The sequence below is a fragment of the Phacochoerus africanus genome, chromosome 1 (assembly GCF_016906955.1).
Source record: "Phacochoerus africanus isolate WHEZ1 chromosome 1, ROS_Pafr_v1, whole genome shotgun sequence".
Lineage (NCBI taxonomy): Eukaryota > Metazoa > Chordata > Mammalia > Artiodactyla > Suidae > Phacochoerus > Phacochoerus africanus.
The window spans coordinates 34,290,808-34,318,452 of NC_062544.1; positions in this window are offsets into that span (position 1 = coordinate 34,290,808).

Below are 27,645 nucleotides of genomic sequence, written 5' to 3' on the forward strand. Positions count from 1 at the left end.
CAGAGCCACAAAAAAGATATGATCTCACTCTGGACTTTTCTATATTTGGTTGTGATGTGTGAAACTACCACCACCATCCTACCTATAACCTGAGAGTGAAGCTGATATAGGGATGGCAGATGAAAGAGAAAGAATAAAATTGCACTTGACATTGTAGATCACTGAATCAACCGATTCTGCAGACCTCTTTAATTCTGGACTTCCTGTCAAGAAAGAGAACAAACTTTCTCATCATTTTAAGCCAGCCTGCTTTGGGATTTCAAATATTCTAATGGACAAAATATCTACTTCCTATGATTGCAGTGAAAAGTAAATGAAACCTGTGAAGTGCTGGGAATGTAGGAAGGACTCAAGTAGCCACTGCCACTACTGTATTGCTCCATTACTTTCGTTTCAACTAACCTTCCATATCAGTTACTGTTTGCAGCAAAGTTCCACCTTATATGACTCACCTTAGGAAAATGTCCCTGGAATACTTTGGTCTACAATCTTGTGGTTGATGAACCATTATATTCATAAATTGAGTACTCTCCATATTTTGAGTGCTGGGCTGAGCAGATTTCCTGAGTTATCTCGTTGAATCCTTAGAACAATCTGAGTCAAGTGCTCACTTTTAATATCCCACTTTGTAGATGAAAAAACTATATCTGGAGAAGTGGACCTGAATCTGGGCTTATACCTCTGAGTAGAAGCTTTGCTTCCGAATGCTGAAATGATCCATTTCACAAGCACCTGTGAAGGAACAGATGTCTCCTGTAGTTCATCCATGTGTAAAAACTTTTGCATGTAAGTAGGTTCTCCTGCATGGGATGCTCCAGATGGGGCCAACTGAGGTAAAGAGAATTGAAGCTATTTACATTTAACCAAAGGGTCAAGAAAGCATCCTGCAAGACAGTGAGCAGAAATGCAAATGTTGAGAGACATGTGACCAAGCTTAGTAGATTAAACTAAATAATGAGCTCACTGGAATAGTGCATAGGATCTGAGAACATTGTGAAGATCAGAGAGGGCCAGGGAGTAAGTTCCCTGTATCAGGTAAAAAACATACTTATTCTAATTTAGCCTAAAATGGGTTACTGATAATGAATAAGGATATGGTCATTTCTGACCTAAAGTATCTGTTATATAAGTAGCATGTGTATAGTCATAGAAAGACAACTGGAAAGAAACATAGCAATGTTTTTCAGACATTACTCTGGATGGTGAAATTACAGATATTTGTACTTATCTCCTTTAGGTTTTTCCCATATTTTCCAAATTTCCCGAGCAAAATTATTTTATAAGCATTAAATATATAATTAGAAAAATAAGTATTTAAGTATGTGTGTATGTTCACACACTCACACATGCACACACTTCCTATTAACAACCTCTGCTGGGTCAGCCCATCTTGGGCCATATCCTCTTTTTGCCCAGGCTTTTCTCTCCTATAGCCACTTACTGCCTTTTGCTTGTTCCCTGCTTTGCTCCCATGAGGAAGTGAGCGCCTAATTTGAGGAGAGATAGGCAGTCCAAAGGCAGCACAGCGCAGGACAACTATCCCGCCAAGATGGAAAGGCACCCTGGGTAAAGCAGAGGGGCAACTTGTTCTCAGATAACAGCTCCCTAGGGGCTCCACACTCAGTCTGTGTGAGACCTAGGAGGTGAGCATGACCAGTGAACTATTCCAAGAGGTAACTGAGAGAAAAAGGAAAGATTCTCTGAAAATTCAATAGCACTGGAAAGGGTCAAAATAGCATTTAAAGACACACTTTTTTCTTGATATTAGAAAAATATTTAACCAGTGAATTCAGTACTTTTCTTATATCCAGTAACACAGAAATAAGGCAGACTGAAGAAGGAAGAAAGGGAGGGAGGGAGAAAAAAAGAAGACCAACAACGACAAAGGCTTCCTTTCCTTAAAATCATATCAGGGTCAAAAAAAAAAGAAACTACCTAATAGCCAGCTCCAAGATTCTGTTTAGGCAGTTATTTCATGATGAAAAGATCTTAGTAAGGGAAGTGTCAGGCTGTGAGAACAGGGATTAGCAGGAGACAAGGCAACAATAGTATGACAGGAACAGCATGGACTTCTAAGAAAAAGTGCATCCAATATTCAAGCAAGATTATATGCTTTTCTGAGAAGTGAAGATGTAAAAATTTCCCCAGGCTTCCCTCAGAGGCCTTGGTAAAGTTTACAAAACACAGACACAGGGGCCTGGAGAAGGAGGGGTAGTTATATTGAAATCAAAAGGACTGAGTCTTATGTTGAGACTGACAGGGGAGTAGGACCCAGGTAGCCGAGGATGAGACCTCCATAGACTGAATTTATTTAGCAGAAGAAAGAGCCCAAGTCCAGAGGTGACATCCATAGTAATCTCCAGGCCCCAAGAGTTACTGTGTGCTAGCACACAGATGGATTAGTTTAATCCTCACAACCACCCTGCAAGGTAAGAAACTTTCTTTCTTTCCGCTTTTTTTTTTTTTTTCTTCCCTAAGGGCCAAATAATCATGACATATGGAAGTTCCCAGGCTAGAGGTTGAATCAGAACTACAACTGCCAGCCACAGCCACAGCCACAGCAACACAGGATCTGAGCCACATCTGTGACCCACACCACAGCTCATGGCAATGGATCCTTAACTTTCCGAGTGAGACTAGGGATTGACCCCACATCCTCATGGATACTAGTCGAGTTCTTTTTCCCCTCACCACAATGAGAACTCCAGTAGGAACCTTTCTTATCTCCATGTTACGGCTGAGGAAGATGTGGCACAGATGGGTTAATCACAAAGCTGAACCCCCAAAGAAGACACAGTTCCAGGAACTTGCAACATGCTATTGGACTTTCTTCACATTTTTGGTTGGGGGTGAGTTTCTTGTTTATTCATACCTGAAGTGGCAGGAGGGGCCCAACTGACATTTGGGTCAAAGGCATTTAATGTGATAATGATTTATAGTCAGACATTCCAGTTTTGCTTCCTAACTTCTATCTCTGTGACTTTGGAAAATTTATTTATCTTTTCTGATCTTCGGTTTTTTCCTCAATAAAGTAGTGTGCTAGCAAGAAGACCTGCCCTATAAGATCACCTAAGTAGTAAATCAACTAATGAACATAAAGCATGGAGCAGGGGCCCAACACTTAAGTGCCCAATAAATGGAGCTTTTTATTTGTTCTCTGCAGTTAAAATACGTACCGATGCTGAGAATACAGGCTAACAGCTGGTAACCAGCAAACCTGCTAAAGTTCTATCAGGTGCAACTTCTGTAAATGGAAAACATCTGGTTCACTTCACAGGCCACTAGGGTTTCAGTCAAATAAAATAAATATATGCCTAAAGAAAATTTAGAGAAAATATGCACTCAAAAGGTCACTTTAATGCATGATTGTGTGAATTGAATATTAAAATGTTCCTGCCACTGTCTGAATATACTGTGATTAGTTGCAATCTGCAAATGATACAATACTGTTTTTCCAAGGATTAAAGTTTCTTATTCCAAGTTCAACACATATGTTGAAGCTTTGCTTTCTTTCTCCCACCAGGATTTTTATAGGGGAGCATGAATTAAGATTAAATAAACATATAACAAACCCATATCACATTTTTAGCTGGGGGAAAAAAAAGGAATCGGTCAACCCACCTCTCTCCTTCCAGCTGGGCAATAAATGTCAGTTGTTCTACTTAAACAGAAACAGGGCCTGTCTCATGTCTCTGTAGGAGCCAAGTGAGATGAGAAACCAAAGAAAAGAGATGATTGTTTCAAAAACTGCAATGCTGTGTGTTCTTGGAGTTCTCAAAAAGCAATAACTGCTGAACATCACATTTTGAGCTATCAAAGGGCTCCTGTTCAAGAGTTAAACCTATGCCACAACAGGGCTTTGATGACATGCGATGTGAATAGAAAAGTTTCTATACATTTTCTTCCTTCAAATACTCTAGGGAAAATACTAAAGCTGGTAAAAGAGGATCACTCAGTGGAAGGGAAATGATGAACTGCCCTAGCTTTCAAAAATCACTGAAATGCCTCCTGTCTAGTGAGCTGAGGTCGCATACATTCATGTTGATATGTACCTAAAACACTAAGGATAACAAATGCAAAACCGATTCCACTCGTCTTTAGAAAATAATTTTCCTTTTAAAAAATGTGTATCTATTATGTCTTGAATTAAGAAGAAATTGTTTTAAGAAAGAAGAGAAACTCCATGGTTTTCAGAATTCCAAACAGCTTAGACTGAATTTCTTATGCTCTGGATACAAAATCAGAATGCCTATAAGAAATACAGGAAGGGAGTTCCCATTGTGGCGCAGCAGAAACAAATCCAACTAGTAACCATGAGGTTGTAGGTTCGATCCCTGGCCTCGCTCAATGGGTCAAGGATCCGGCATTGCCATGAGCTGTGGTGTGAGTTACAGATGCGGCTTAAATCCTGCGTGGCTGTAGCTGTGGCATACGCCGGTGGCTGTAGCTCTGAATTGACCCTTAGCCTGGGAACTTCCATATGCCACAGGTGTGGCCCCCAAAAACAAACAAACAAACAAAAAAAAGACACAGAAAAGTCTCACTCATGCTTTCCCAATTTATCCAGAGTAGATGCAAGCTAACCCTTAACAGCCCTAGCAACTTCTTTTTCAGCTCACTTCACCCTGTCCCTTAGAATTGGACAAGGCCAGGTGCTGCTTCGGGGAAACAGTTTTCCCACACTTGAGGGAAAGTAAAGTTGTGAATGATATCTAGTGGAGAGCAGTTGGTAATATAGACAGAATTACCTCCCCACGCCCACAGCCCTCCTCCTATTAAGAAGCCTGTGCTCTGTCTGTGACCATCCCTGCATCATGCATCACACTGTGAAGGTCACACTCAGGGCAGAAGACACAATTCTCAGAATATTCAGTAATCCCCTGCTGGGCAGGGCCAAATCCTGGGAACAAGAAATCTAAAGGAACAAAAATTATGTTGAAAGTGTTTTGAAACAGTGAATTTTGTGTATGTCGAACAGAGGGTCATTTGATTTCATTTTGTTTTCTAAAATGCTCGTGGGCAGAGTGGTCTGACGTGCCACTTCTGTGGGTGTTGCCAACAAGTTCACCCAGTATGAAATTCTACCCCAGGAACTCTCCCCTTCGAAAAGAACACATTCCTCCACCTCTTCCTCCTTCTGCATGTGCAGACTTAATAATTCAGCAGCAGATGTTCCTTTACCAGAGGGAAAGGGTATCCTGAGGGTATTAAAAGGTTCACCTGCCAAAGATCACTCTCCATTTAGCTTTTCAATTACAGTCAGTGGTTTAGGGACTGGAATGGGATGGCAAATGGGCATATCTGGGTGGAGGGCTGGAGTGAGAGTGAAAGGCACCCCACAGCAAAGATGTTGAGCCAAAACCTGCTTGGGCTTCACAATGGGGCTGTGACCCTCGGGGGTGGGATGAACAGGCAAGATCAGGAACTGGGGAGATTAGACGGACTTAAGATTCATTCCTTAATTATTTTTCCCCCAAAAACCCAGCCGAGACTAGGAAACAAGTATGGACCAGAACATGTATCTCCAACTATCCTCACATTACCATGAAAACATAATAGATTTAGAGAATCACAGCTTCCCCCCCCCCCACCAGAATATACCAGAATAACCTTAGAATCACTGATGTGCAACAGCATATTCAAAGATTAAGGTATTTAGGTATCCAGTTCAGGAGTTCTTAACATTTGGAAAACCAAAGACTGCTTTAAGGAATATGACCAAAGCAATGAGCTTCCCCAGAAAAATGCCCATAGCATAAAGATATATACATACTGCAAACTATTCTGGATGGTTCACAAGACCCTTGAAGCCCTCTGGATCGTGAGCAAGAGACATCTAACCTAGCCATCTCCCACTTTCCTACCCCATTATAAAATGAGAAAGCAGAGGGCTCAATGGGTAGAACACTCTCTAGTTTTGAAAAGCCAAGGCTGAGGCGGAGCCAAAGCTAGTTACATTTACCTCAATTCCTAAAGCAGGATTTTTTTCTACTGCTTTGTAAATCAAAGACATTTCCATCCTTTTTATTTATATTTTAGCTCCAAGATACATGAAAATCAGTGTCTTCTGTTGCCACTCAACAAGAGCATGCTTATTTTACATACAGATTGATTTTTTTTTTTTAATTCAGGGAAAGGAAGGTTCTGATGAGAGCTACCTGGATACTCTTAAAGTGAGCATCCCACTTATCCCCATCAGGCTCCTCCTGGGGGTAACAGTCTGTACTCAAATCATCCACCACAGGCCCTGCTGGCTGGACATCTCTGTGAAGCAGTTTCATCTTAGTCTCATTAGTGTTCAGCTGAGAACTTTGTCCCCCTTTCCCCCTCTCTATTCAGAACATGGGCTGCTGTTCTTTCCAAATCAAGGGCAAACCTTCCAAGTTGTCATGGGGCCAAACTCCCAGCTCGCCCCTGACTCATAAATCCTCCTGAAATCCAGGCCCAATGCTGTATTTGTGAAGGGGCCCTTTAGACAATAAAGCAGAAGTTTGGGTGGGTTCTCATAGAACTTCAGAGTATGTAATATATCTTTATCACTTGGCTAAGGCTGCTAATTGAAAGTTACTCTGGACCAATATTATTTGGATCCTTTTCTTCCTTCACTTTGCAAGAGAAAGAACTAGTCCTCAGAGAGGCAAAGATTCTAGGAAAAAGTAGAACACTGGTTGCATAAAAACTTTTTTAACCAAGTATGTGGAATGCTAATCTTTCCAAAACTGGTCATTATCTGGGGGTGCCGTAGTCATTGCTTAATGGGAGAGGCCGCACGGAACAAAAAATGCAGGTCCTTGGGACACTGCTGGGCCTGTCCCAAGGAGGGGAGGCCCTGGTGCCAAGTCAGATCAGTCCAGGCCATCAAGGGTGACAATCTTAAGCCTTTGCTGTGACATCCAAATCTGTGCTCATTGCATCTGCCCTCTCCCACAAAGGCTTTTCACAGCTCGGAAGACACACACACAGCAGAGCCACATTTAGGGCCCCTTATGAACCGCATGTTAAACCCCAAAGTCTGATTTGGCTTCCAAAGGTCATTTCAATGCAGGAAGCTGTAGGAAATGTTCCCATCCTTATTATCCCAGAGCCGCTTGAAGTCCAGCACACTCTGGGATCATTCCATTTCTCACATGGGAGGAGCAGCAGATATCTTGGACATGGGGCAGAGCTGCCCACGGGAGGGCCTCACCAGCCACAGAGGGGAGAGGAGCTGGTGTGGTTCCTCTGCATGGAGGCCTGATAGTGTGCACTGGAAAGGCTCCTGGAGTTGCTGGCCCTGGCTTCACTTTCCAGAGCTTGCTCTAAGCTGACTACAACCTTGCCAAGGAGAATCTCAAGATCTAATCCTCAACTCAACAATAGCTTGGTCTTCTTAAAGATCAAGTCTGCCCCTCTCACCTTCCCACACTCCCTGGGTGACTGTCTCCATCAGTCCCACTAGGTTCAGGATCCTGGATCATCCACCTCTGCCCCTTCTCTTCCAGTGTGTTGACAGCATAAATTGTATGAACTACTCAGGATCTTTCCATTTTTAAGAGTCCATTTTTGGCACTTTCACTTCTAGATATACAGCCAAAAGCATTGCATTGAAAGCAAGGACTCAAAGGAATATTTGTACACGGCAGCGTTATTCACAATGGCTGAAAGGTAGAAGCAATCCCAGTCTGAAGTAGATGGATGGATAAGCAAAATATGACATACACAGACAATGGAGTACTATTTTATCTTAAAAAGAAATGAAGTTCAGACACAAGCTACAACATGGATGAGCCCTGTCAACATTATGCTAAGTGAAATAAGCCAAGAACAAAGGGACAAATAATGTATGCTTCCATTTGTGTGCATTACCTAGAGTATAAAAATTCATAGAGATGAAAAGTATAATGGTGGTTGTCAGGGGCTGGGAGGACAGGGAATGGAGCGTTGTTGTGTGATGGGTACGGAGTTTCAGTTTGGAAAGATGAAAAAGTTCTGGAGGTGGATGGTAGTGATGGTTGCACGTTTTGAATATATTAATGTCTTTGAACTAAACACTTAAAAATGGTTAAAAGGATAAATTTTATGCTATATATATTTCACCACCATTTTTTTAAATGTTAAGAGTCCATATTTGGAAGCAAAATAAAACATTACAAAAAATAACCTAGAATGTCAGCTCTTTGGAGCATATATGCTTTAGGCAATGCTATTGAAATTGAACACAGAAGTCATTTCAGAGGCTGCCCTTCACTTTTTCACCCCCCTGTTGTACCTCAGCACCTGCCCTCAAGTTGCTGGTGGCTCCTGGAGGCCAGGGAGATAGAGCACCCCTGCAAGCCCTGGAAGATGTCATCTTTCCTATGTGTCTCTGCTGAGATGATAAGTATTCACAGCGTGATACTCTGAAAAAGAATTACATAAAAGCAATTTTCCTCGGTGCTATTTCTGGACCTTGTATGAGTCACTCCCTGCCTTCTGAAGTGCTTGCATCGCTAATGAAGGCTTTCAATGCACAATACAGCTAGAATCCTTCAAAATTCTATTGAGACAGAGAATAAAAAGAAAAAGTTTGCTGTTTCATTCTTATGTTCATCTTGAAGGGTTAGAAACAACTAGATGGAAGAATCAAACCCTTATTCACTAGATGCTTTATCTATAATGTCAACCATCTGGGAAGTACTAGCTCAATGTATCTAACCCCCACACCCGTGCCTACCTCAGGAATATTTAATACTTTCAAGAGCTTGTTGCACCAAGGAATGAGAATCAGAGTGAAATGCTCCTTAGAGGTAGGTGTCCAGCTCATATTTTGTATAGAATTGGAAACCTGCAATGAGTATGACCAATGACATGTACTACAATTGTCGTGAGCATGAAGGACCTCGAGGTTGAAGCTCTCCTAAAACATCGACTCAAAAGACACCTTAGACAGACTAAGGCTCTAGTCTGAAAACTTCTCATAGATGGACTATTGACAAAACAGTCCATTATCAAGGGATTTGTGCAAGTTAATAACATCTTCCTTTCTACCTACCTCCCTGGTGGGATGAAATGAGCATGCATGAAATAAGGCTACTCAGAAAAGTACAACCCATTACCCAAACATGAAGAATTCTATCAACCCCCTTTGTAAGAACAAGGCAACAGAGACAGACCAAGACATCAAAGAGTGTGACACAAGGCTGCTTTTATGACTTCAAGACCTCCACTTACATTTCAAATCCGCAAAACTCAACGAGCACCCGTTTACTGAAAGGGACTTAGATCCCTTGGTCTATTCAATGAAGGGACACAAGACCAAGGCAACCAGCCAAGGAGAATGTCTTCCTCCTCCCCTTCATGTGGCAGGAGAGCTCCTTATTTTGACGGGAGAGATTTTTTTTTTTTTTGAAGTAAACTTTGACTTCTAGTAAACTCCCCCTGACAATGGGCTGCCTCCTTGTGTCTGGGTGGACATTGTCTAAGTTACTATATTTTATTCTTCCATCTGGACAGTATTGTCATCAAAAAGAAGATCCTTTCAGGAATCATCTCTGCCACTAACACCTAAGTTATCCATCTCTTCCACCACCCTTTCTGTTGACTTCTTAAACTATCAGAGAAAGAGTCAATACTAGAGACTCAGTCCAGTCCCAGAGAAGTTCAGTGACTTGCCCAAGGTCACACTGCTAGTTAGTAACATCCCTAGTTAGTGGCATAGCATTTTTGTTGTTATTGCTCTATCCTTTAGCTCAGTGCCTAGCATATATATAGTTATCAATCAACCCATATTTGATGTAATAAGTTAATGTCTTCATCTTATATGAAACCAATCATTCTGCTCCTTGATGAGAGGTGGAATAGAGAACATAAATGCAAACCACCTTCATAAATACTATTCATTTGGCCAGCAGATGAGCAGAACAGATGCCTGGGGCTGAAGCGTCTGAGGGTACACTCAATCCTCTGAGTACTGAAGGTTGCCTTTCCTATTTCCTGCACATCTAGATGTGGTCTTGCTTTGTGTAGTTAGTGAGGGAGCTCCATGCTATGTCCTTGGTCTTGTGTGGGAGATTATGAAATTGTATATATGTGCATGTATTGAGGAACTATGTTGCAGAGGCAAAAACATAATGACTGCTTCGTGCAGGTAGGGACAACAGATGCAATTCCTGTGCCACCAAGTCCCTGCGTGGCAGGCAATGCTGCAAGAGGCATCTCGTCATATTTGCAGGTGAAAGTGAACTTGAAGAAGAACACATTTTCAGTTACTGTTATGAAATCCCAAAACCCCTCCTTCAGGGCTGGGAAAAATTGTGTGGCACTTTGACATAGTTGTTTCCCAGCCCTGAGGGAGAGTTCCAGCTGCAAGTGGAGCACAGCAATGCTGCTGCCCCTGTGTTGAGAATGGCCCGGAATAGGTAACAACAACTAACAGCAAGGACTGCTCAGGGCAGGACTCTGTCTGGGGTCACTGACTTCCCTCTGGCCCTCTGCAGCTCTGCTTGGCCTTGGGCTCTGCTTCACTCTAATTGGACAGGCTGAGGAATAAGACCTTGTTTGCCTGCTGAAGTTTTGTAGGTGGCTGGCAAAGCTTTGGGGTATTTCAGAGGCCATATGCCATCTGAGTGAAGAATGTCACTATGATGTTCAATCTAATTTACTGTAAACTCTACTTCAAAATCCTTTCCAACCTTAGTGCATTAAAAAGGATAAAACTATTGCCTCTTCCTTTGCCAAAGAAAATCAGGGAAGGGCCAGTGGTGGCGCTGGCCTACCTCTCTGCCAAAAGAATGACAGAGTGTTGTAAAGCTTATCTCCCAGCTCTCTTCTAAGAAGAGACTCAATGCAGACAAAGGCAAAAGGGGACCCTTGGTGATCCACCCTCACTTTTCTTATCCTCATATATTGGCCTTATATTTGAGGTCATGGGCTTGGAAATCCTTGGAGCAGAGGCTGCAAAATTCAAAATGTGGTAAAGGTTATTCAGACCTAAAGAAAACAAAAATTGCAAGTTGTGGTTAAATTCTCACAAGGAGTATTATCCAAAGAGCTTATTATATTTTGAAGATGGAATCATATCTGACACAAAGATGTTCAAAAGCATTTCATTTAAAGCTTCACAAAAGCAATATATCAGAGTAAAAAGGAAAAGACATCTGAGAAAAGGTTTTCTTCTACTCAGAGAAGGAGACAAGACAAAGCTTTTAAGTGGGCTCTGCTGGGTGCTCACCCTGGCTGCAATAGCACCAGCAGAGCCTCCAATACCCTCATCGGTATGTGACATTCAGTGACTTTCCACACTTCAAAATCTAAGTGACAAGCTTATGTCACTGAAACTACTACCATCCTCAAAACCAAAAGACACTCAGCACAGGTGGCTAAGAAGGAAGGAAATGTTTCAAAATCACAATGAATATGAGAAAAACTGAAGCTGAAATAAAAAGAATGTTTAAACTTGACTTCATAGTTCTTTGAGGACTTTCCCATCATTTGTTCATTCCTACACCAGGCTGCTAAGGAATTAAGGGTGCCCCCAGAGCGTAGATGAGAAAAACCAAGGCTGAGATATCACAGGCCAGGTGTAGGGCTTCTGACCAAAGGCCAGACCCTAAGGTTGGATAGGTCTTAAGGTCTGCCTCCCCTTCCAAATTCCTCCAGACATCCAAAGATGCTCTAAGACAAGGTTCAACACCGATGGCCCTGAGCCAAATCCAGCCTGCAGCCAGTCTCAGTACAGCCTACAAGTTAGAATGGTTTTTGCATTTTTAAATCAAAAGAATATTTTACCACACATAAAAATTACATGAAAGTCAATATATTTTGGCATCCATAGTTTTATTGGAACATGGCCCCCGTTGTTCCTTTACATATCACCTGTAGCTGAGTTTTATAGCTACAACAGCAGAGTTGAGTAGTTGCAACAGAGACCTGATGGCCCACAATGTCTAAGATGTTTACTCTCTGGTCCTTTAGAGAAAAGTTGCCCATCTCTCTCTAAGATCACAGGGGGGAAGACTGAAGCACAGGGAGCATTCTGGGTGCTCCTACCCAGGACTAGGAGGAAAGAAGCTTGTTTTCCCCACTCAAGATTCCTTCACCAAGGAGGAAAACCAGAGGCCAGGTTACTCCTGGATGCCGAGGCCTGAGATAAGTTCCTCTGCCATGGGATTCTGACCCCAATGGCTATGCAGCCGTTAAAGTAAATGGTCTATGCATTTTCAGCTCCTGCACTCAAGCCAATTGGGTCACCCTATTATCTCATAGTAAATAACAGACTGTAATCACACCACGGTATAATTACATCAGCTAAACACTGAGGAGGGAAAAAGAGGCAAACGGGCCCTCAGTTTGTGGCATCAGGCTGCATAAGCTGTCAGATGTTAATATATGCACACCCCAGGGTGGAACTCTGTACTTGCCTTGGTGATAAAAGAATCTTCTCAAGATGAAAATTACTTGGATTGAAGGTTTTAAAGCTGTCCTGTTCTTACAATGTTCAGATTGAGTGTCAAGCAATTCTAGATCTTGGGGTAGCTGGCATTTATCCACTGACTGTCCCTGGCTTCGCACCCAGGCGTTCAGTGCTTCCCAGAGCTTGGAGAATGTTGCCCCACTTGGGGGGAGAGAGAGAGAAGACAATGAAGGATTATTTGCCAACAACAAGTTTGATTCATCCCTTTGTTAAAATGAGTCTAAAAAGCTGCTGCATCTGTGTGTGCTGTGGAGTCAGCACAATCGGCATTGTTTACAGCCCCGTTTGTTGTGGCTGCTTCATGTGCACAGATCTGGCGAGGGGAGAGATTTCCACATTAAAGTCATTCTTCTGAGTGCGGGGTGGTTGGTTTTCCAGTTACACAAATCTGTGCCTCCAATGCTCCTGGACTCGACAGTTTAGCCTGGAGTAATTTGGGGATGGGTAGCATGTAGGGCAGCCAGAGCCTTGAGTTTGAGGATGAACACATATCTCGAGGTGGAGGGAAAAGGGCAGAGAAGCACTCTAACATAGAGGACACATGCTGACATTGTTATAACTTAGAGCATGAATTTTGCCAAGAAAAAGCATTCTAAAAATCCAACCTGCACCTTGGAAATGCTTGAACTCTAAGTCCTAAATTTAAAAAAAAAAAAAAAAAAAAAAGTTCTAGAACTCCTTAGGAAGGCAGGAATAAAAGAAGGTAGGAAGGAAGGCAGGAGGGAAGGGAGGGGTCTGATGGGTTTTCCTATATGGCAAATTGGCTAGGCCAAACTGTGAGGACAGGACAGAGGAAGGGCAGCAGCCATTTTGCAGCAAACACACATCTTCTCCCAGTTAACCAAACACTAATGTAGGCACTGCTCTAAAGGGCTTTTGTGGATCTAATTAAAGTCCCTAATCAGTCAACTTTAAATAAAATTATGTTGGCAGGCCTGACTTAAGCAGTGGATGCCCTTTAAAAAGGGTATGGACATTTTCTGAGCCAAAAGCACCTGGGCTTGATGCTTTTGGCTCAGATGTTCTTGATCTTCCCTCTGAGATCCATCCGTTCACGGATTCCAGCTTCTCCAGCCACATAAGTCAACTCTTTGTAATATCTATCTCCTACCCGTTCTCCTTCTCTGGTCAAACCTGACTCATACAGAGGACAAGTTAGTCTAGCCATACAAAACAGAACAGATCATAGGGCCATGACATGACGAAGTCCATCAGCAAACTTGTTTGATTTTTTTCCGCCTCACCCCCATCTAAGGAATGTGACACATTTCTACCTAAACTATGGCTCACTCAGGCCATGATTTTCAATAAGGGGGTTAGTAAGGGACTACAGCTGCAGCTCTAAAAATGCGTCATTTGCAAAGCCTCTAGGAGGGTCTGCTACCCTCCTCCCATACTTTAGCTGAGAATTTCTGCCAAGAATGGCTTCTTTGAGGCAGGCAGGGGTGGTTGGGGCTCATGTCTTTCACTAATAACATCTTCACCCAAAGGTACATCCAGGTGAGAGAATGCCAGAATCTGCCAATGATGGAGCAGTCTAAATTCAGCACAAGATTTTCTTCTATTCTCTCCACTTCTAGTACCAGAATTGGAATGATGAGGCCTAACCAGGACATTTTTGTGTTAGTAAGAAAACTTTTATTCTGTATTTAGATAATCTGGGTCCTACCATTCTCACCTAGCCTTGGGGCAGAGTCAGAGGAAAGTACAGGTTTGCGTGGAGAATGGGAAGGGTGTCAGCCTTCAATACTGGCCCATCCTGGGATGTTCAGCTTCCCTAGGAAAGGATACAGAGGGCCCTTCAGTGGTCGTGGAAGAGGATAAAAGGGGGGGGGGGCTAGGAATGGGAAAGAGCCAGATTTCTTTCAGCCTCCCCACCCAATTTCTAGAATCCTCATTCAGGGAGCCCTCAGAATCCAGGTGGGACTCTCCGAGGCTAGAAACTTGTGTTTGAGCCTATGTTTATGCCAGGTACAGGCAGATCAACAGGCCCTTGGTACCACAACTTAGGAGGTTTCTCCTTGTTGTTTAACCTCAGAAATGGCCAAGAAGTTGACACACAAGCAGTACGTTTTCAGTGACGCACTAATTTAAAATCTTATGTATAAGAAGACATAGTACACACAGTTCCTATCAGAATCAGCTAACCCTGTGGTTCTGGAAGCACTGAAGCTCACTATTTCGTTGGAAATAGTGTCTGTTCCCCTTTCAGTATCTCTGATCACATGAACCTTGATGGGCTGAACTTGCTGACCAACTCAGTAACGTTGCAGAAACATTTTCATTTTTTTTTTATGAAAATGCTTTCTTGCTGAAGATAAAGATTGTAGAATCTTTATCTTCAGCAAGGACTATTTCTATTGGAATTAGACATAGGATAGTATCAATTTGGGAAAACAACTTTTGGCTAAGATTAAATATTCTCCCTTGGCTGGATCAAGCTCCTGGAAAGTGAAAAAAAATTTAAAGAGAAGAAAAAAGAAAACACTTCAGACAAGGCATTCCTTTGTGGTTAGCTGATTCAAAGTCGAATTTATATGAAATGAGGGAAAAATGAAACTGATCATGTGAATACTATTCCCAAAAGGAGAGAGAACAATTTTACCCATTAAAAATATATTGGTAAACATATATATTTAAACACACAATACACCCCCTATGTTTTAGGTGCACCAAAAGCAAAAGAAGCAATACATTCACACAACTAGCCTTTTGCATCTTTCAAAACTAAAACAATTACCATTATTACAGAGGTAATCCCAAATCCCATTATCCTCAGTGAGGTGTATGGGCTTTCCTGTCAAAGCTTTATGTCTGTGATTAATATATTTCTGAACCAAAAACTAAGTTACAATGCTTGTTGACACATTTAATTTTCAGGGGGAGAGAGAAATCCTAGACACTTGGTTGTTGTCATGACATGTAGAATAGCATCAATTTGTAAAGTTCTTCACCATAAGGATTATGTTCCATATATGCCTTACATCCTTCCTCCCTCAAGGGCCTGGAAGATTACTGGTCGTGCAGAAGGACTTAATATGCATGGGTGGTACTTCATGGTTTGTAAAATATTTTTGCTTTTCTTATGTCACTTAATCATCAAAAGTACCTTGACAAAAAAGCAATTATGACTGTACCCATTTCATTGAAAGTACTATTTAATTCCCCCAACGATGGTAGTTTAAATTATTTTACTTCCACATAATACAGTACTCAGTATACGTTAATAATTTATCTTCAAGTGATATTTTAAAGACAGAAGAAAATATTCTTGATAAAATATTAAGTGATAAAACAGGATACAAACCTTGAATGCATTTTAAAAAATAGCAACAAGGAAATACAACACAAGATAACAGTAGTTAGGAGTTCTCGTCATGGTTCAGCGGTTAACGAAGCCAACTAGTATCCATGAGGACGCGGGTTCAGTCCCTGGCCTTGCCCAGTGGGTTAAGGATCTGGAATTACCATGAGCTGTGATGAGGGTTGCAGATGTGGCTCAGATCTGGCATTGCTGTGGTTGTGGTGTAGGCTGGCAGCTACAGCTCCGATTAGACCCCTAACCTGGGAAACTCCATATGCCATGAGTGTAGCACTAAAAAGACGAAAAAAAAAAAAAAAGAGAGAGAGAGATAACAGTAGTTAACCTTAAGGCGGTATGTTATGGGTGACTTTTGTTTCCATTTATGCTTTTCTTTATTTTCACGTTGTCATATGACCAGAAAATAGTCTCTTTTTTTTTTTTTTTTTACCATTGAGGAGATAAGGAACATGCCTGGGTCTGACTACACTAGGATCTTGAGTATCGACAATTCTCAACAACTAAAATCTTGACTTTTAGGATGTAATGGGATGAAAAATGATTTCAGAGATGAAGTCAGGGTGAGAGGGAAGGCTGCAAGGGATCACAGAGGGCCAGAATGGGGGACTTGGGGCCCTAGTACCTCCAGAGCAGTGAGTCATAAGGAGTGACTGTAGGATGAGCACCACCAGGACAGGGGAGAGCAGTACAAGAAAGGAATTTGTGTTGTGATTCCAGGCCAGCAGGGTAGGAGAGACTATGGAAATGGAAGTGGAGAGGAATGGGCCTTAGGGACAGGAAGCCATATTATCTGCAGCCTTTCCACAGCCTGAGATGTGCAGGCCCTGTGGATGTTACTAAGTCAGCTTTCAGAAAGAATGCAGGAAGTGAACAATAGAGAAGTGGGGGAGCTTCCTTGAGCAGTTCCACCCCTTTAGCTTTTCAATCCCCAACAGATGTCCTACTCTGCAGCCACTATTTCCTAAGTCCAGCAATTTCCCAGGAGATGCCTTCTACTCGTTAGGCTGCTATCAATTTCCCTTGCAGAAGGGAAGCAGAGCAGACATAGCTCAGACTGCCTGAAAGTTTTTCCATGCTCCTAGGCCTCTGGGCTACACTGGGTACCTAAGGGAGACCTGAGAGAAGGAGGCACACTGAAGGCCCCTGCCTCACTAACCCCTCTTATACCCCCAAGCTGCTGCACACCTTTTAGCTACCTCATTGTTTCCTCTCCCCTCACTTCCTGCTCCTGGTTCTGTCTCTAATATAATCTGACCTAAAGTGTATGTGTAAGGGAGAGGGGGCCCCTGCTATGTACTTCACAAGCTTCTTACTTATAAGCTCTACCAGCCCACAGGTACACCCTCCACTGGATGTCCTGGGTCTAAAAGAGGAGACTGGTACAGAAAGGAAAGGCTTCTACCACCCACTTTACAACATTGCACACATCACCATCTCTTTCCATGTCACCGAGCACCAGCAAGAAGATGCTGTAGGGAAAGTCAGGCCAGGCCTTCTCAGGCTTGCGGTGGCACTGAGAGAATAGTGTCCGTCAGAAGCCACTGGGGCCAGGTGGGGCTGCTCCCTAGGACTCGGAATGCTGAAGCTGGTATGGAGACAGTTTGACATCATGGATGGAGTGACACTGCTTCAAATCCCTGCTGAGAGTACTGTTTTGGACAAGCTAGTTAACTCCTCTAAACCTTGCTTTCCTCACCTATGAAATAGAAAAATACAATTTCTTTTTATGGGTGATATAATAAAGATTATGAGGCAAAAATGTATAAAGTACATTTAAACACAATTTCTAGAAGACAGATTTCATCCAGTAAATGGTAACAAAAAAGAAGTTAGAAGCAAAACAAGGACTGAAATCCTAAACTGTTACACAAACACCATTCTTCCTGTTACATCATTCCCTCCATTTGCTGCTGACATCACTGACATTTTTAGGAAAATTAGGTCTGACTGATAGAAGGATAAGCAATACCTCATATTTTCAACATGTTTGTGTTTTATGCTTAATATACATATTAGACAAGAAAGCTAATACACAGAAAGGTCAATTAGGTGACAGTGTCCTAGTGACATATTTCAAGATTACAGGATATGGGGAATGAAGCAAAATACAAAAGTCAGCTTGAGAATGCTTCAGAAACAACTACAATTAATAATATTAGATATTACAAGAAAACTACAGACCAATATCCCTCATGAACATATGTGCAAAAATCCTTAACAAAACATGAAAAAATTGAACTAGCAATATAAAAATAAAACAGTATCACCATGTAGGATTTACCCCAAGAATGAAAGGTTGGTTCAACATCCGAAAATCAATCATATCAGCAGACTAAGGAAGAAAACCTGTATCATCCCCTCAACAGATACGGAAACAAAATTTATAAAATTCAATACCCATTCATAATAAAAACTCTTTGCAAACTAAGAATTAAAAGGAACTTCCTCATACTAATAAAGAATATCTATGGAATACCTACAGCTAACAGCAGATTTAACTGTTGAAAGAATGAATTTTTCTCCCCTTTGGGAACAAAGCAAGAATGTCCACTCTTACCAGTCCTTATCCTCTTACTAGAGGTCCTAGGCAGCATAATAAGATAACAAAAGAAATCAGAATGCATCCAGATTGAAACAGAAGAAACTACAGCAGAAATTGGCACCACACTGTAAATCAACTATAATTTAAAAATAAAAATAAAAATAGGAGTTCCCGTCGTGGCGCAGTGGTTAACGAATCCGACTAGGAACCATGAGGTTGCGGGTTCGCTCCCTGCCCTTGCTCAGTGGGTTAACGATCCGGCGTTGCCGTGAGCTGTGGTGTAGGTCGCAGATGCGCCTCGGATCTCGCGTTGCTGTGGCTCTGGTGTAGGCCGGTGGCTACAGCTCCGATTCAACCCCTAGCCTGGGAACCTCCATATGCCGTGGGAGCGGCCCAAGAAATAGCAACAACAACAACAACAACAACAAAGACAAAAGACAAAAAAATAAATAAATAAATAAATAAATAAATAAATAAATAAATAAATAAAAATAAAAAACAGGGAGTTCCCATCGTGGCACAGCAGAAACGAATTCAGCTAGGAACCCTGAGGTTGCGGGTTCGATCCCTGGCCTCACTCAGTGGGTCGAGGACCCAGGGTTGCCATGAGCTGTGGTGCAGATCTCAAATGCGGCTTGGATCCAGCATTGCTGCAGCTGTGGTGCAGGCCTGCAGCTGTAGCTCCAATTTGACCCCCAGCCTGGGAACTTCCATACGTCATGGGTTCAGCCCTAAAAAGACAAAAGGCATAAATAAATAAATAAATAAATAAATAAACAAACAAACAAATAAACTGCCTCTATATCCAGAAAATATCCTATCTACATAGAAAATCCTAAAGAATTCTCAAGAAAGAACAATAGGCTACTAAAATCACTAAATGAATTTAGCAAGGTCTCAGGATGCAAAGGCAATGTTTATATTATAATTTTTGTATACAAAAAAAATGAACACTTATAAATTAGAATTTTAAGTAGATTTACAAGACTGAAAAATAAAAAGGTGGATATTTAGAAAGCCTCGCTTCTCTACTTATGTGTCTCCTTTACCCTCAGAACTATAATAGTCACAAGGCTCCTGACATCAGACGTGTGGATTTTTGATCACACCAAGCAACACTCTGCAGCACCAGCTGGGTGTCCCACAATTTTAATCAATTCTGCCACTATCCTCTTAGACTCAGCGTAGCTCCCACAGGTTAAGGGCTCAGTCCCACAAGACCATACCCCCACCCCCTTCAGATGCCAATCACAAGTCCCAGATCATCCCCTGTACTTCTGAGTGACTAGCTATAAATAAGAGCTCCCACAACCCACTCCTTTGGTTCAATAACTTGAGGAGTTCCATCATGGCTCAGTGGTTAATGAATCCGACTAGGAACCATGAGGTTGTGGGTTCCATCCCTGGCCTTGCTCAGTGGGTTAAGGATCCGGTGTTGCCATGAGCTGTGGTGTAGGTTGCAGAAGCAGTTCAGATCCTGAGTTGCTGTGGCTCTGGCATAGGCCGGTGGCTATAGCTCCGATTAGACCCCTAGCCTGGGAACCTCCATATGCTGCGGCAGCAGACTAAGAAATGGCGAAAAGAAAAGAAAAGAAAAGAAAAGAAAAGAAAAGAAAAGAAAAGAAAAGAAAAGAAAAGAAAAGAAAACTTGTTTGAATGGCTCACGAAACTCAGGGAAATACATTTGCTAGTTTATTACAAAATGATATGATAAGTGATACAGATAAACACCCAGATGGGAGATACACAAAGGGTGAGGCATATGGGAAGGAGCAGAGGGCTCCCATGCCCTCTTGGAGTGTGTCACTTTTTCAGCACCTCCACGTGTTTACCAACTCATAAGTTCCCAGAATCCCATTCTTTGGGGATTTCTATGGAGGCTTCCTCATGCAGGCATGAACAATCAATAATTCCATCTCCAGCCCCTCTCCCCTCTCTGAAAAATGGGGAGTAAGACTAAAATTCCAAGCTTCTAATCATGGCTTGATCTTTCTGATGACCAGCCCCCATCCAGAAACCATGCAGAAGCCCACCAGAGGCACCTGATTAGAACCAAAAACACTCCTATCACCCAGGAAATTCCAAGAATTTCCAGAAGCCATGTGTCAGGAACCAGGGTCAAAGATCAAATATTAAAACAAAAAAATTCTCCTGGTGCTCTTAACACCTAGAAAATTACAAGGATTTTAGGAGCCCTATGCCAGTACCTAGGGACAGAGAACAATATATTTTTTTTTCCTAGTATTTCACAGTAGAAAGCTGTCACATTTAATTTCAAGACTTCTTATAAAACTACAATGATCCATATGGTACAGTATGTACAATACGGTACAATGAAAAGATTAAAGACATACAAAGGAATAGAATGAAGTCCAAAAGTAAACTCATACATATATGGTCAATTGATTTTTGCCCCAGGTGTCAAGGTAAGGAGAAAGGATTTTTGGAAAATAATGCTGGAAAATTTGGACAGCAATATGCAAAGAAAAAAATAATAAACCTCAACTTAAGCTTCATGCCACAGGCAAAAACTGACTCTGAATAGATCATAGACTTAAGTGTAAAATCACAAGTCTAAATGTCTAGAAAAATATCAAAAAAGGTCTTTGAGATATTATATTAGACAAACAGGTCTTTAGTAGGATAAGAAAAGAAGGAGCCACACAAGAAAAAAATGCTAAGCTGTAATTCATCAAAATTTAAAGTTTCTGCTATATAAAAGAGACCTGAGAAGAGAAGATATGAAGATAAGATACTTTCTGTGATAAAATATACACGAGATTCATATCTCATAATGGACTGGTACCCAGAATCCATTAGAAACTCTCAAAGTTTAATAAAAAGAAAACAAACAACCTTAATTAAAAATGGGCAAAAGATTTAAAGAAACACTTCATCAAAGAGATATGAATGGCAAATAAGCATATAAAAAGACTCTCAAAACCATTAGTCATTAGGAAAGTGTACATTAAAAACTGCACTGAGATACCACAATATACCTATTAGAATGTAAACAAACAAAACACCTGGCATTTCCAAGGGCTGGTAAGGAAGCAGAGCACCAGGAACATTCATATACTGCCAGTGGGCATAAAAAGTGGCATACCCACTTTGGAACACTCTGCAGCAATTTCTTAGAAAGTTAAACATAAATTTCCCATATAATCAAGCAATACCCATTCCTAGGTACATATCCAAAGGACATTGAAATATAGGTTCACGTAAAAAACTATAACAAAGTTTTACAGTATCTCTTTTCTTTTTTTAAAGTTTTATTGAAGTTTAGTTTATTTACAAGGCTGTGATAATTTCTGCTGTTCAACAAAGTGACCCAGTCATACATATATATATATATCTCTACACATATCCATTCTCTCTGCTGGAGACAGATAAATTGTGGTACATCTATATATCGGAATACTATTCAGCAGTAAAAACGAACAAATGACTGATATATGCAACGACATGGATGAATCTCAAAAAACAGTATTTTAACTGAAATAATTGAGATACAAAAGGCTAAATACTGTATGATTCCATTATTATGACACTGAATATTAAAAAAATAAACTATAGGAGTAAAATCAGGTTAGCTGTTTCCAGGGACAATGGTGGAGAGACAGGATTAATCAGAAAGGGGCATGATAGAACTTTTGGGGGGTTATGGAAATATTCTGTAACTTACCTTTGGAAGGGTTACATGAGTATATATGTTTTTCAAAATGCATAGAACTATACATTTTAAATGGATTCGTTTTATTGTATGTAAATGATACCTCGGTAAACCTTTTTTTTAAATGTGAGAAAAAAGTAGACCTACCAAAAAAAACAAACAAAAAGGAACCAGAAATACAAAGTCACATTAGGTGATAAGTCAGTTTAATACCTACTGATGTCTATAAGATATAAGGAAGGTAAATATCTGGTTCTTTGTACGATTTTGATCATATTTATAAAATAAATGCTCATTTTTTGTTTTTGGCCACCCTACAGCATCTGGAATTCCCAGGCCAGGGATCAGATCCTAGCTACGGTTGCGACCTATACCACAGCTGTGGCAATGCCAGATCCCTAACCAACTGTGCCAAGCCAGGGATAAAACCTGTATCCTAGAGCTCCAGAGACACCACTGATCCCATCAGACCACAGCATGAGCTCAAGAAAAATATTTAGATAGATGCCAGAGAAGGCAATTTGGGATATAAACTATTCCCAATATATAATGGACTAAACTATGACTCAAAAAGATAGGTCCAGATCCTCATCTTCAGAATCTATAAATGTTACTTTATATGGCAAAAGTATGAATATTACCTTATATTGCAAAAGGTGTAATTAAGTAAGGATCTTGAGAGGAAGAACTCATCCTGGATTATTGGGGTCTATCTTAGACAAAGTCACATGTACCTTCATAAGGAGGGAACTGTGAGACACACAGAGAAGAAGGCCATGTGAAGATGGAGGCAGGGAATGGAGTAATGGAGCCACAAGCCCCAATCTGTGGGCAGCCACCAAAAGCTAGAAAAGGCAAGGGATGGGTTTTCCCCTGGAGCCTTCAGAAGAAGCACAGCCCTGTCACCTTGATTTCAGCTCAGTGAAACTGATCTTGGTCTCTGGCCTCCAAGATTATATAAGAGATGAATTTCTGTTGCTTTAAGCCACCAAGTCTGCCAGAAATTTGTTACCACAGCTATAGGAAATTCACAGCACATGATAATGTTATGGTAATAGAAGGACATGGGTATATGTGCCTAATCTGTCCATAGGAAGCAGGCTTTCTGTGAATTTTTCTTGGATTGCATTGCCCAAGGTAGCCTGTTGCTTAGACTGTTCCTCTACCCTTCACTATCACACCCAGTGGTGGCCCTGCCCAGAAGAAGCAGCAGAATGCCAGTAACCTCAGTAGAGGCTGCTCCTTGCCCACCCAGTAGCCATTGTTCCTTGGTTAACAGACACCTACACAGTTAGATACTGCAATGTGCCCAGCTGCCAAACTGCATTTCCAAACATCCCTTATATAGGGACAGGCGGTCAATGAGATTTAAGTAGAAGTTATCAGGGAAAGTCAAAGTCTTCAAAGGAAGTTGGTTCAACTGAGATGCGCAAGTGGCTTTACTCACCTCCTTTCCTTCTTCCTGATGTCTCCAAGGCAGAAATGATAGAGCTCCAGCAGCCATCTCTTGACAGTGAGGTGACCTTAGACATAAAAGGCATGCACTAAGGATATAGCAGCAAAAAGACAGAGGGAGCCCGGGTTCCTAAGAAGCACGGAGCTGCTACAACAGTTCTGGACTTTTCAATTCTGTTTTACATGAACAGAAAGACGCAAGGGCCCTATTTTGTTAAAGCCACTGTTATTTTGAGTCTACATTAGTAGAAGTCAAAAGCAATTCCTAAGTGATTTAAGGATTAAATAACTTTATAAAATGATGCTGGAAACTACAAAGTTAAAAATTAAAATTTGTGGATAGCCTGATTTCTCTCCTGAGAACAAATGCGTTGATCTCACAGAAAATTCCTAATATTTTAATCTGTTAATTTTTGTTTTTGTTCTTTTTCAGTTAAACTGAAAATGAATAGAAATATACAAGTTAGTTTTAAGTCACACCACGCCTGTCCCCTAAACTGCATGCAAAGAGTACCTGGCCCTTTCACTTGTCCCACATCAAGAAAAAGTAACCTTAGCAACGGCCTATCCTCTGACATTAGTACTCAGTGTACCCAAAGAGCAACAAAACATTTCCTTACTAAACTATGTAATTTTTTCATTTCGTAGGGGCTGATTTATTTGGATTTTAAAGTATTCAGACAATTTTCTCCTGATCATTAAAAACACAATTAAATCAACAAAACAGGTACAGAGATGCAAATTCTAAAATCTCTTTTTTAAGTGAACTCCCAGATGAGGGAAATGAATGGAGAATATTGCTGAGTGAAGTGATTAAAAGCAGATTGATAAAAGAATAGCTAGAATAAATGATAAAAATAAGATTAAAAGAGACTGTTGAAGTTATAAAATGTAAGAGGACCAGCAGCCAGGGAGTTGGGGGCGCTGCTGATTGTCCATGGGCCTGAACCTTTTCTGCCTCATTTCTGTTTATAGGAGCCCCATTCACGCCACTTTACAAATCCACCATTCAAGCCACCAAACAGGCTGTCCTGAGGGAGCAATCTGGGGAAAGTAAGGACTATAAACAGAAGGCATAATAAACAAGATCACAAACTGCCAGGACAGGACATAAGCAGAACAGTTCATCTACACTGGGCTCCTAACCTAATTTTACCCACTTTTGAGTTTCCTTCACCCCCATGATGTTTCTTTCTTTTTTTTTTGTCTTTTTGTCATTTTTAGGGCCACACCCGCAGCATATGGAGGTTCCCAGGCTAGGGGTCTAATCAGAGCTGTAGCCACCGGCCTATGCTGGAGCCACAGCAACGCTAGATCCGAGCTGCATCTGCAACCTATACCACAGCTCACAGCAACACTGGATCCTTAACCCACTGAGTGAGGCCAGGGATCAAACCCACAACCTCATGGTTCCTAGTCAGATTCGTTTCTGCTGTGCCACAACAGGAACTCCATTTTTTTTTTTTACCTTTATTTTTTTTTTTACAGTACAGCATGGTAACCCAGTTACACATACATGTGTACATTTTTTTCTCACATTATCATGCTCCATCATAAGTGACTAGACATAGTTCCCAGTGCTACACAGCAGTATCTCATTGCTAATGCATTCCAAAGGCAATAGTCTGCATCTATTACCCCCAAGCTCCCAATCCATCCTACTCCCTCCCCCTCAGCAATCACAAGTCTATTCTCTGAGTCCATGATTTTCTTTTCTGTGGAAAGGTTCATTCGTACTGTATATTAGATTATTAAAAGGTAGGTTTAAAACAGTTTAGGGGAAATCAAAACTGAGAAGTTCTTGTTGGGTGCACTTCCCATTGAAAGGAAGCCACTAGACACACATAGAGCGAAGCTCCATGGAGGTATATCCAGGGAACTACAGCAAGGACACCTCCCAACAACTGTAACCATAAATGTGTCCCTTGGACTTATGAGGCCAGGTAACAACTGGGTAACAAAGTTGAGAGGAATAGGGAGTCATGTCAATTTCACTTTAATTTCAGATCAGGAATATTATCTGAGGAAACTGAAAGATCATTATGTGAGGAAAACTTAAAGATCCTGGAGAGCACTGACCTCGGTAGAAAACTGAAAGAATGGACATTTAGGCGTCTAAAGACTTGACCATGAATCTGCCAGGATTATGTTAAATGATGTTAGACTAGTTACTCAACTTCCATGAGCTCCAGGTTCCTCATCAGGAAAATGAGGTTGATAAAACTTTTATCCCAGGACCAGGTTAAAAAAAAAAAAAAAGGCCATAGATGTTAAGCAATTGGTGATTAATTTTCCTCTTAAAACATCTTCTCCAAAGTGACACCCCCAAAATGGCAGCCTCCATGTCAAAGCTGGCCTACAGACATGTTTTTGCTGCAGTTTAAGGGTTTTTCTTTTTAAGAAGCCAAAATTAAATATTTTTCTAAAACTGCAATTTCAGTTTATCTTATAAAATTGATGGTAACACTGGGCCTGCATTCGTCCGTGGCCACATGACTGTGGAATTGATTATTTAAAGACAGCATATGCCATCCAGCTCACTGCTTCCTAACCCAGCCATGTTAATTCACTGAATTAAATGCCTGACAACATAGACATCTGAATCTGCCAAATCTGCTAGCAGTCACAAAGGCATCCACTCAAGCCACCATCTTTCTTCCTTCTACCACATCACATGTCCCTTTGTTACTCTAATCCAGTAGTGAAGTTAAACATGCCATTTGGGTTAATTCTGCTCATGATGGAGAAAATTGAAAATGTAGTCAACAAGTTACATGAAATCAAGTTACAGGGGAGGGAGGTTGGGGAGACACACATAGATACACACTAATAAATACACACACACACACACACACACACACACACACACACGTTGAGTAACCCATGAATGACTGACTAGATTCAGTTAGGTTCCTTTGTTTCCCTTAGTGAATTCAATGAAAGGAGTTTATGGGAATAAACAAAGTATAAATCATGCACTTTAATTTTGCAAGTGTTAATTAATGTTTAAATGTATTTCTTTATTCTGAGTTGGGTTACACTTACACATATAACCAAATACTAAATTAATTTAATTATTGAATAAACAGATGAGAACAAACTGCTACAAAACCATAAAGAAACAAGCACTCTCATATTTCAGAGGTGAGTATGAAATGTGACAATCCCCACAAAGGGGAATTTGAGAATATCTAACACAATTCTACATGAATTTACCATTTAGACCTCAAAAAGCCCACTTCTAGGTACCTATCTTGAAGATACACTTGCATACATGAGAAGTAACATATGCATAATTATATTATCTATTAATATATAATACATTTATATATTATAAATATATTTGTATTGTATATAATATATATTAAATAATATATTAATACGCATATGCATATTAATATAATTATGCATCACAAATATAGTTACCAATTGTCTCGGTTTGCCCAGGAATGTGGGGTTAAGTGAAACTCAAAATTTTCAGTGCTAGGTCTAGAACAGACCCAGAAAAACTCAGACTATTGGTCATCCCGGTAACAAACCTGCCCCAAAATTTAGAAAACATATTCAGTAAGCTTGACAGAGGTCTTGGCAACGTTTTTTTTTTTTTTTAATCTGAAACCAAAAGCAAAAATAAATAAGTGGGAGTACATAAAACTAAAAAGGTTCTGCACAGCAAAGGAAATCATCAACAAAATGAAAAGAACATACTGAATGGGAGAAAATATTATATTTATATATAAATGTATTATATTTATATATATGTGTGTGTGTGTGTAAAGGTCCAAAGGGACATTTTTTTTCCCAAAGACATACAGATGGCCAACAAGTACATGAAAAAATGTTCACATCACTAATCATCAGGGAATTGCAAATCAAAACCACAATGAGATATCTATCACCTCACACTTGTTAGAATGGCTAATATCAAAAAGTCAAGAAATAACAAGTGCTGGTGAGGATATAGAAAAGGGAAATTTTGTGCACTGTTGGTGGGAGCATAAATTGGTACAGCCACCCTAGAAAACAGTATGCAGATGCCTTAAAAAATTAAAAATAGAAGTACAATATGACCCAGCAAATTCACTCTGGGTATTTATCTGAAGAAAACAAAAATACTAACTTGATTTATGCACTCCAGTGTTCATCATGGCATTAGTTAAAATGGCCAAAATATATGGAAACACCCTAAGTAACCATCAGTGGATAAATGGATAAAGAAAATG